Source organism: Saccopteryx bilineata, chromosome 2 (genome assembly GCF_036850765.1).
Source record: "Saccopteryx bilineata isolate mSacBil1 chromosome 2, mSacBil1_pri_phased_curated, whole genome shotgun sequence".
NCBI classification, from domain to species: Eukaryota; Metazoa; Chordata; class Mammalia; order Chiroptera; family Emballonuridae; genus Saccopteryx; species Saccopteryx bilineata.
In genome coordinates, this window is record NC_089491.1 from 164,152,197 (window position 1) to 164,164,311 (window position 12,115).

Genomic DNA, 12,115 nt, shown 5'->3' on the forward strand with positions numbered 1-12,115 from the left:
AATAGATTACTCCTATTTTCTCCTTTAAATCCCTCTATCTTCTGAAGCTTTTTCCTAATATCTGAAGCAGCCTGAGTCACAAAGGCTATATTTACTAGTCTCCTGTTCTCTTCTGCCTCAGGATCTAGAGGGGTATATACTCTATAAGCCTCTATGAGTCTCTCTAGAAAGGCTGCTGGGGATTCCTCTCTTCCCTGGATGACTTCACTTACCTTGCTAAAGTTGGTTGGCTTTCTAGCTGCTGCCTTGAGCCCCCTCAACAGAGCCCGGTGATACTGGAGGAGCGCATCCCTTCCCCCAGTGGTATTAGGGTCCTAGGTAGGAGGTTGAGACGGGAGAGCATCTTCTATTTCCCTTCTTCCCTCCCGAGTTTCCCTTTCTTCTCCTAATACCGCCTTAGCAGTTTCTCTCATTATTCTGTCCCTTTCTTTAGAAGTGAAGAGGGTTTGTAAAATCTGCTGACAATCGTCTCATGTGGGCTGATGGGTCCTAAAAATGGTCTCAAGGAGAGATATTAGTCCCTGAGGTTTCTCAGAAAATGGGGGATTCTGATGTTTCCAATTGTATAAATCACTAGTGGAAAAAGACACATAGATGAGGCAAGGAGGTGCCCGTAGGCCAGCATCTGGTGCCAGCGGTGCCTCCCAGATGAGGAGGCAAATGGCTGTATCTACCCACACATCTATATACAGGTATTGGTCTGAGTGGGGAGCCCTATAGACCGTGGCTTTGACAGCAAATAAAGTTGGAAGGTCAGAAGTGCCCTCTGTGGGCCATCCCACATTAAATTCAGGCCATTCTAGCTGGCTCAAGGTCCGGAGGAAACCTGGACTCAGCTGCGAACCTCCGTACCCCTGAGCCCTTCTGGAAATCAGAAAAATTCTTCAACAGGCACTCGAGTGGGGATCCCGGCACAAACTCCTGTTGTCCCATCCTAGATGACTCAGGAATAATGAGAAAGGGTAGGATACAGGCAACACACACTATTAACACAAGAAACACACTTGTCTCTCTCACACTCAACTCAGTCATTTGAGCTCAGATAAAATGCAGCACAGCACAAAATGGATTCCTAATGTGACCAGTCACTCTAAAGTTAACACATCCAAATATCCAAATTTCAGAGAGCGGTGTCCCGTTTCTGAAAGCCCTGGGTAGGTTACTGGCAGCGTCCTACCTACTACCTCAGGATTGTGTGCTCTGGAGCCCAAAAGCCAAACCAAATGAGGATCCTCCGTGAATACTTACTCAGCTCGAGCTGTCCTTCCAGTCTCCGACCCAAAACTCTGCCAAGGAAGAATCCCGGATGAACCCCCAAAATGTTGCATCCACTGGGTACAAGAACAAATGTTGGAGACTTTCAGGAGTTTAGATGTTACTTTATTGGCCAGTTTAACCTCTGCAGGGGCGAACTCCCAAGATGTCCGGAGACACCGTGCTCACAAGGAGCTGCAAACGGAAGCCGCGCCTGGCGCTTACAGCCAGGTCCTTATATATCCTAAGTGAGCAAGCATTAAACAGAAGCAAATGTGGCAGTTTAGCAATTGGCTAGGTAGGTCGCACGCAGCATAGCAACAGGGGCCAGTTTTAGCTTAGTGGCGAATTTCAAACATAAACTTCTGATAAGGGTCTCTGACCTTCTTTGTTCTCAGCCTCACAGGGGCCCTATCAGCACTCCCTGTTCCTTCAATAGTTACACTCTTGGCAGCCCCAGCATATCAGCACTCCCTGAATCTAACACTGACAAGGTCACACACCTTGTATGTCATCCAAAAAAATATTTCCCAGCCAAAGTACTTCGTCTTCAGCTGTCAAATTGATCAGTGGCTTTAAAGTCCCAAAGAGTCTCCACTGGCATCTGTAGTTACTGTTTTAAAACCACAACAGTAAGGAGTTTGTGAGAGAAGAAGGTATTGTGTATTAATTATGTAACAGGAGAAAGTTTAAAAATATTTTATTCCTCAAAGCTAGGGAATGGCACACCCAAGAGAAGAAATGTGACATTCTTTTACTTCTTATAATAGAGGTGGGGTTTTGTTGTTGTTGTTGTTGGAATTGCCTAACTTTTAGTTGTTACAAACCTACTTCTGAAATCAGTATCAAGAAATTTAGCCTATAGATGTTCATGATTGATTGTGGAATTAGAAGCTGAAAATCAGCCAGTGCCAATTCTGGGAAGGTGTGCTCCTAAGTGAAATACTTGGCCAGGGTGAACTGTCCACATGTTCAGGAGCACTGTCTGAAATATGGGGCAGGAATCAAAAGTGCCTTCTCTAATAGACATAACAGGTTCAAGTGATTATTCAGGTTTGAATTTTTTTCCCTACCAAGTTCATGTTTTCCATAAGAATGAGTTATAAAGGCCCAATTAAAATCTGAGTCACTCATCACCAGAGGACACTAAACCTACAGAAAAAATGCAATTCTGAACAATTCTATTCTATTATTAATCTAGATATGACTTTACCCAGCAGGTATTTATTGAGCATCTATTCTATGGAAGATATGTGTCAAACACTGGAAATATGAGTAAAAAAGGCACTTAGTCTATATGTTGCAAACAAGACACAGTGAGTGCTAAAACGAGTCTAGTTCAACCAGAGCCAAGAGGGGAAAGTGATGTAGAGTCTGGAGAGGAGAATTGCACCGTGGGTGAAAAAGAGGAAGCAGGCCTTTTCGGGCACTAGGAGGAGCATCTGCAGACAAGCCAGTCTGACCACATGAACTGTGAGTAGTCCACACTGCAGGAGCACGTGGAGAGGCACCGTAGAGGCGCCGGGGAGTGGGGCAGGGAAGAGAGGTCAGGCAGAAAGGTTTCTGCAGGTGGTGAGCAGGTGAGGTGGGCTTGTTCAACTGTCTCTAGCATAGTTTACCAAAGTCATATTGTTGGATAACTCCACTGGGACTCTGAAGATGGCCTATACAGGTGAGATAAAAAAGACAGGGAGTTTGATCTGAGATGACAAGAGAAGGAAACTGAAAATTTGTCATTTGTCTCCTCTTAGTTACATGATATGTCCTAGTTGCTCCTACAATCAAACCTGAGACATCTACAACCAAAGCAAGTAGGCATTTCAGCGTCTGTGAATGGGGCAGGTATAAATGTCAATGTTATAATATTACCGACTATTTGGAAAATGAAACAAACAATTAACTTCTTTTGAAATTTCCCAAATATCATTAAAAAAGGATGGGAAACTTACCTTTAAGCATTGGATATATGGAGTTAAAAATGCTGAATACTAATAGTTCCTAAAGCACCTTTTATAGATTCACCCAGGTAACTAACATTTATTGAGTATGATATATAATACTTACCACTTTCATTTTGTTTTGGTTTGCTGGAGGGATTGCTTTTTCTTGTTAGTGCTTTTTAGGAAATACTTCCTACTCTGTGTGCAATAGTGCCACATTTTTTTCTAAAGCACCTTTTAAACACATCCTGTAATATTCTGAAGCAGAAAGATGCCACTTGACACAGGAGGACATGCACATCCAGGCCCAGCTACTGCTTCAGGAGCAAGTTATGTGAAATAGACAAACACTAATCTATTGGGCCAGGTGTTTTATTTTCAGTGAATGCATAGCCAATTAGACTTTTACACAGTGTAGGAGGGGGAGCAAGATTCATAATGGGAAAATATATTAACTATGCTGAAACAAATATAGGTCTCATAGGTGGAAAAGCTACAAACATAACTTTGGCAGTAAGTGTGTTCTTTGTTCATAAACTCTGCAATAGGGCAGATCACAGAGGAAAATGTCTCTTGTGCGCTCTGGTTTCTTTTGGTCTGACTTGCACAATTCTAATTTTTTTTAATCATTATTTCAGTAGAAAAAAAATTCCTATAGATATTTTTCTAACTCAAAACAATTCATACCGCCTGACCAGGTGGTGGCGCAGTGGATATAGCGTCGGACTGGGAAGTGGAGGACCCAGGTTCGAGACCCCTAGGTTGCCAGCTTGAGCACGGACTCATCTGGTTTGAGCAAAAGCTCGCCAGCTTGGACCCAAGTTCATTGGCTAGAGCAAGGGGTCACTCAGTCTGTTGTAGCCCCCTGGTCAAGGCACATATGAGAAAGCAATCAATGAACAACTAAGGTGTTGCAACAAAAAACTGATGATTGATGCTTCTCATCTCTCCGTTCCTGTCTGTCTGTCCCTATCTATCCCTCTCTCTGTCTCTGTAAAAAAGAACAACAACAACAAAAAAAAACAATTTATACCACAGCAAATGAATTTTAATTCCCCATCCTTACTTATGAGACACTTCATTATTATAATAATAATTTAAATACCTATCTAAATATGAGGGATGAGGAGGTCTGGTCTTTACTGATGGCTGTGGCTGAGTTTACTCCAGCTGTAAAACAGAGCTAATTAAGAGTGCTAAGAGGAGCTTGAGGCCATGACCAGATGGCTGCCATCAGTGAACATGTGTGGGGAGAACTTCCCAAACAATTACAAGGATAGACAGGGATAGGGACTAAATGCCTACAGAAAGCAGTAGAGTTTGGTGAGCAAAGATACTATGGCCAAGCAGAAAATCAAGAGTACAAGAGGAGAACCAGAGGTGTGAGTTTTGTGGGAAGCAGGAATGTCGACAAGACCATGGGAAGAGAAAAAACCGAATGGATTGGGAATTTTGAATGTCACTCTAATCTAGTTTAGATCTAAGATAAAAACACCTATAAAAACCAACCAACAGAAAAAAACAAACAAACCAAACAACAGGCAAGTAAGGAAAGAAAATAAATTGCATATCAGACAGACATAAAATTATGTGAACAAGTAAACAGAATGATTCATACATATATTCGTTCTTACCAGTTGTATTAGAAGGTTCAGAAGTTTAATGTTTAAAATCTTTAAATATCTAAAGAACATGAATGAAATTAAAGCCAGACAATGGACTTTGGGAAAGTATTTGTCCGGCATGCAATTTGTAGTGAGAGGAGGAAGTAGAATATATAGCTCAAAGAATCTATGTATTTGCTCACCTGTTGACTGGAGAGTCAAATCTGCATCTTCTTGAGCATGAAGCCTGAGCCCCCAGTATGGTGCTTGGTGCACATTACATCCCAGAAAAGGTTTGTTTTTGCACAATTTGGACTGACCAAGGCAAAATTACACAGGTACCAAAGAGGTCTCGTAAATACAAAATAAATGATCACTCAGTTGTCTTACTAAATAATCAAATCATTTAATAGCAGGTTGGATATTGTTGAGAAGCTCACAATATCCAACCTCTCACATGCTGGTGTAGGTTTTGCTGATATTTGCTCTCTCCCTATGAGATTTCTGCAAGAGTCCCTTATTGTCAATCTCCACCTATTCCCTCCTCCCCCCAACAGGCAGTCATCTATTCACTCTTTCATTCACCCAACTGTTAGTCACACAGGCACTGCTTTTCAGAGAACAATTTGTGTGGCTGCTCAAAAGCTTCCTAAGGTGCTAACAGTTAACAAAGCTTGTCTTCAGGATAAGATTAATTCAATTGTTTTCAAAAGGCAGCTATTAAAAGGAAGAAAGTTAACAGTAGCCCTTTATTGAATAATGCCCCTGTTTGATCTAGATCCAACGAATTGGAAGGATTCCTTTCCATTGAAACCAGAAGTTCACACCTTTTAGTGTGTGATGTTTTCCTGGTCAGGCAAGAATATTTTCACAACACAAATTGCCCCCTTGATATGGCGCGGGTGAAAACAATAGTCACATCTCACTTTTTGTCAAGAATTAAAAGAATGTGAACAATAATGTCTAGGAAAAGAACTCTCAGCTATGCACTTGATCAAAGGAACCAAGGAATATAGTTGTAGGGCCAACTTTTTTCGATTGTATAGTCAGTGGAGGGCAGCACGCACCCCACTCGCTAAATCCATAACCTTGTTTCCACTTGAGTTTTCTAAAGAAAGCCCCTTCTGAAGCCTTACTTTGACCTAAAAGACCAGAGGTACAAGCTTTCGTGGCGGCGACAGCCAAGTGGCTTCCCGAAACGGAGCGCGGACTCCTGGTGCAGACCGCAGAGCCACCGCAGACCGACTCTGCAACTCCCAACAGAAAGAAAGCTCTATTCCAGGTTCTTATTAGCCAAGCTCCAGAAAAGGGCTTCCACCTCCCGGCTGTGGACACACACAGCGCAGCAAGACTTCCGTCACCTGAACAGCAAGTAAACTCTAAGAAGCGAAATACACGTGGGTGTGAGCTCGTGGGTCTATGTGTGATACCCCCTGCGTGTGTTTTCTGCTCACAGCGACTCAACCGAGAGGTGGTGTGCGCGTGCGCAGGCGCAGTTCCTAGCGCGCGCGGGAGTCACCTAGGGAACTTGTTAATAGGCTCAGGTCGGGTGGGGGAGAGTACACCGCAGTCTTGTGGGTTCTGCAGTTCCGCCGCAGCGCGAAGAACTGTGTCTAACCAGCTGCCGGGAAACGTGGACGCTGCTGCCCACCCTAAGACCCACAGCTGGAGGCCTGGGAGGCGCCAGGTGGATAGTGAACAGCAAGGAGGCTGGATGTGTGGCGGACAGGACGTTGCCCGGGGCATTTCCTCTTCCTTTGAACTGAGCAGCAACCGCATTCACAAGACTGACCCGTCCTCACCCGGCAGTGGCCAAACGGTGTCTTGAGAGCTTCTCGAGCACCCGCGCCGGTCGTCCCCTCCGCACCCGCCGCACCCTCCACGCCTCTTCTCTGTCTTGCAGGTCCGGATCCCCGTGGGATCCCGCCGCTCCTCAGCCCCGCCGGAACCGGCACCGGCCAGCCTGCGCCCCACCCCTCCAGCGCCCCACCGGACCCCTCCAGCACTGCACTGTGGCGCGCCAACCCAAGGGAGTTAAATGAGAAGTTAGTAAAAACGTGAACTGGGAGCCATGAACTTGGGAGAACTGGCAGGGGCTGGGGCGGGGTCTGGCTGGCGGGACGCAACTTTGGGGGCGCTTCAGGGGGCCGGCTCCCCTCCCTCTGGATACGTTATTCAGCTTCTCTGGCTGAGGGACTTTTAGCCCAGGTGGAGGAGTTGGGTAAAACTGAAGGAAGCTTCCGTACAAAGGTAACAAACCCTATACTTCTCCGTCCCCCACCTTCCACCTTCCACCTTCCTCGGCCGGACCTCCGCACACGCCCCAGTGGAAGCTGCGCGGGCTCTTGGTTGCAGCCTATATTCCCGGAGCTTCCGTAGTCCCCAGGTTTAGTGGTCCCAGGTCTCACCAGATCACCCACTTACCTACATGGAGACAAGGATTACTAGATGTCAGAACTCAGGAGACCCTTGGGACGGCCTCCTTGTTCCACAGGCGCGAAAAAAATTTCGAGAATCGACTTGTCCAAGTATAATATTAAATTTTTGTTTTTAGTTTTCAAAGTTTTAAATGTTGCCGATCTCTCGGGGCACAGTTCCATAAATGTAAAAGCTTTAAGATAACTGGACACAGTGCCGACTAGGATAAAAAACCTAATTCAGGGAAAATCTGATCTTATAGTTTGTGTAAAATTGTTTATTTCCAGGAGAATATCAGTGGACCAAGTGCTTGAGTCAGCAGATGGTAACACCCAAGGTTACCTATGGCTGTGGAGGTTTGCACTGAGTGATAATGGGACAGACAACCGGTACCATCTAGTGGTCATTACTTGAGAAACCAATCGTGGAATAACAACAAAGTCTTTTGAATAGCCAGCCTTTTGAGAAATGCAGGCTGGCAATAGACCACAGATGTCTTTAACTTCAATGTTGGTCAAATAAGTTTATAAATATGATATATATGTTTGCTCACTTATAGTTTGTATTGGGTGTGGGGGACAGGCTGTAAGCAGGCCAGTCATAGCCTAAGGCAGTAATGGCTAACAGTTTTTATAAAAACCGCCCACTTTTGCAGTGCTGGTCAACCTGGTCCCTCCCGCCCACTAGTGGGCCTTCCAGCTTTTATGGTGGGCCAATCGTGTCGCTGTTTGGTTGCTCCGCTTCCTCCCACCATGAAAGCTGGAGAGGATGTGGAAAAGGGGAACCCCCCTGCACTGCTGGTGGGAATGCAGACTTGTGTAGCCACTGTGGAGAACAGTATGGAGTTTCCTCAAAAAATTAGAAATGGAACTTCCTTTTGACCCAGCTATCCCACTTTTAGGAATATATCCTAATAATACCAAATCACTGATTCAAAAGAAGAAATGCACCCCCATGTTTATTGCAGCATTGTTTACAGTAGCCAGGATTTGGAAACAGCCCCAGTGTCCATCAGTGGGTGAGTGGATTAAAAAGCTGGTACATATACACAATGGAATACTACATGGCCATGAAAAAGAAGGAAATCTTACCTTTTGTGACAACATGGATGGACCTGGAGATTATTATGCTAAGTGAAATAAGACAGGCACAGAAAGACAAATATCATATGATCTCACTCATATGTAGAATCTAATGAACAGAGTGAACTGAGGAATGGACTAGAGGCAGAGGCAAGGTCACAGGGACCAGAAAGACAGCAGTCAGAGGGAAGGAGGGGTGTGAGAGGATGGGATCAGAGAAGGTGAAGGAATTAGTGAAATTATATATACATAATATATGCAGCTTAAGTATCTGTCGCCAATAGCTTATTGGTTGCTTGCGTAACTGTACTAGCCAATGGGGTGAAGTTGCCACGGCATTCAAATAGTCCCGCCTTCTGGCATGCCACCTCACAAATTGAGGTTAAAGATTGGAGCAATTATTATGCTGTTAAGAAATCTTAACACCAGAAGGGGTCTTTGCAATGGTACAAGACTAGAGGTTCTCCAATTGAAAAATAATGTCATAATAGCTAAGTCTTTGACTGGCTCCTCTAAAGGTGAAATACATGTCATTCCAAGAATTGATTTGGCTCCATCTCAAACAGGGTTGCCATTTCAATTGAGACGTAGACAATTTCTTGTAAAACTTGCCTTTGCTATGACCATCAATAAGTCTCAGGGCCAAATGCTTAAGCATGTTGGCATTTTTTTACCTGAGCCTGCATTTGGACACGGTCAACTTTATGTTGCCTGTTCAAGAGTTCGTGAAAGAACGGATGTAAAATTAAAAATAATTGATGGTCCTCTGCAAGGCGATCTTAAAAATGATGGAAAGATCTACACAAGAAATGTGTACAAAGAGATCTTTGACATGTGAATTAACATTTTATTATTATTTTTTTTTATTTTTTTTTGGTGTGTGTGTATTTTTCTGAAGCTGGAAACAGGGAGAGACAGTCAGACAGACTCCTGCATGCGCCCGACTGGGATCACCCGGCACGCCCACCAGGGGGCGACGCTCTGCCCACCAGGGGGCGATGCTCTGCCCCTCTGGGGCGTTGTTCTGTCGCGACCAGAGCCACTCCAGTGCCTGGGGCAGAGGCCAAGGAGCCATCCCCAGCGCCCGGGCCATCTTTGCTCCAATGGAGCCTCGGCTGCAGGAGGGGAAGAGAGAGACAGAGAGGAAGGAGAGGGGGAGGGGTGGAGAAGCAGATGGGCGCTTCTCCTGTGTGCCCTGGCTGGGAATCAAACCTGGGACTTCTGCACGCCAGGTCGATGCTCTACCACTGAGCCAACCAGCCAGGGCAACATTTTATTATTTAAATCACCTTTATTTATTGAGCTAGCAGTGGCTCTTAAGAAATGTACCACCAGTGGTTTCCTTCATTGCACTCTACTTTAAGCAATTAAGCAAGTAGAAGGGGGAAACCCCGTGAGGCAGTAAGCAAAGGGGCGTCCTCGCCACCTGCCCTGGGTAATTCAGTTTGAATTGGCAGACACCTTTGCACAAATCATTTTAATTACAATTTATAATATCTAGAACAGCGGTCATTTTGTATGACCGCCGGGCTTTCTAGTATATACATAACAGAGCAATGCAGATAACAGGACAGCAGATCCCAGAGGGGAGGTGGAGGGGAGTTAGAGGGATGGGGACAAAGAGGGTATAAATAGGGGCATGGGAGTGGGGGTGAGGGTGTTATATTTAGTGGGACACTTGAATCCATGTAAACACAATAAATTAAAATTAATAAAAAAATTTTAAAAAGAATGACAAGCTCCCCAGGGATAGGACTGGGGTACAACACTAGGCAGCAGACAGCAATAAAACCATTCAGAAAATAGAGTTCCTTATAATGAGAAGGTGGAGTTGTGTGCAAATACAAATGTGTTTCTTTACCATCATAATAAGGAATGTACAAAGGAAGTCATTTATTTACAAAACAAGTAATCTCTTTTGATAAAGAAAATGTGATTACAGAAAACATTGTATATGTAGTTTTCCAAAATAAAATCATATCTTTCATTTAAAAAAAAGAATTCAGTCACATGCTCACCTCTAAGCTAATCACAGATGCAGGAATAGAACTATTGTGATTAACTTAAACCAAAGCGAGGATTCCCTCTGAACTTAATGGTAAGAAACGGTAGATACCTGAACAAAATCAGGGTTCTGTTGGCACACAAGTAGAAGAAAATAGATGCTGGATAGTCACCAATAATGTTTGCCATTTAGACTGTAACAGGATATATGAGTTTTCTGCAGCTGCCACAACAAATTGGATTCCTTAAAACAGCCAGAATGTATTTCCTCATAGTTATTGAGGCCAGAAGTCTGAAATCAAGGTATTGGCAGGGCTGTGTTTTCTCAGGGATTCTAGGGGAGTGTGGGGCAGCTGTGTTAGGCTTGCTCACTGTTTTACCATGTGCAAGCACTTTGCCTGATTGGTGCGTGAGTGTGTGGCTGTGCCACATGTGTATGGCCTATGCAAGGCTGTGGGTGTTGGCACTCAGGGGGAGTATGGATGGCAGATTGCCTTTCCACTGCTGTGAGGGGCCATTTTGCTATTTGTTTGCCTGAGAGGCGGTTTCCCCTGCCTGTGTGCTCATCTGCTGTTATGAGACTCTATTCTATTAAATGGAATGGCCCAACACTTTCTGGCTCCACAGTTTCTCTACCATCCACCTGAATTCAATGTGGACCTGCCTGGCCTTGGCCACTGGCATTATGTCTGGTGTAGGGGGCAGGATTTGGAGCAGGTTGGTATGGAACTGCCAATACCCTTGAAGTGTGGAATAGAAGAGTGGCTGTTTTCAGTGGCTCTCCTGTTGGGGACCTTGGGCTAGGTGTTTTTTACAATCCTGCGAGAAGAAACCAAGAGCTTTGTGTGAGAGCAAGGTTGAAAGCTCCAGGGTGAGCTGCAGACTGAGTGGTGGTGAAGTTGTGAACTGAAGTGAAAAGGAGGCCGACCAGGTTTAAGAGCTGCAGTGTGCGATGCAGGCTGAGAACCAGTGGTACTTGGAACTGGAACAGTGTCTGGAGGAGTTGCAGGTTTGTGAGCTCCAGTTTGCCCTCGAGGCAGAACATTGGTGATGGCAGCTATTGGAGAAACAACTGTGGGTTCAGGAGCTTGAGACTCAGCTTCAGGCTGAGCACTGGCAGCTGCAGGAGCTGAAGTGGGCATAGAAAACAGAGCTGCATTCCTGCCAATGGAGTGGCTCTGAGTTGGTGGAAGCAGGCGTTTCCAACTTCTCTTCTGAGGGGAAGGCTTGGGCTACAACTGCTATCTGCAGACTCAAAGCCTTGCCAGTGGTTGCCCAGAGGGTAAAAACCCAGCAGCTCAGAATCCCTCAGGGGCAGGCACAGGCCCCTGGATTGGAGCACTCTGTGGTTCAGCCCCACACCCAGGCAGAGCTGATGGAGTTGGGGGTGAAATTCAGGCAGAAACCCACTGAGCCCCTGACCAGAGGCAGATTTAACAGCAGGCGCACCAGGTACACATCCTGGGCCCTGACTTCTGGAGGGCCCCACAAAACCCCAACTTTACACTTTCTTCTAATGTAAGGGGCCCAATATTTTCTTCTGCGCCCAGGGCCTCAACCAACCTTAATCTGCCTATACCCCTGGCAGCCCACTTGCTATGGTTGTGGAACATAGGTGTGGATGGCATCATGCTCTCCAGAACAGAGATGGACCATAAGGGTATGAGATCTGCTTCCTGTGCTGACCCCAAGACTGACAGGAGAAATGAGCCTATAAAGCAGGGGTCTCAAACTCAACTCAGCATGTGGGCCACAGAGCAAGATCACAGCCGTTCGGCGGGCCGCACTAGGTCTACAAAAGGCAACTGTTACG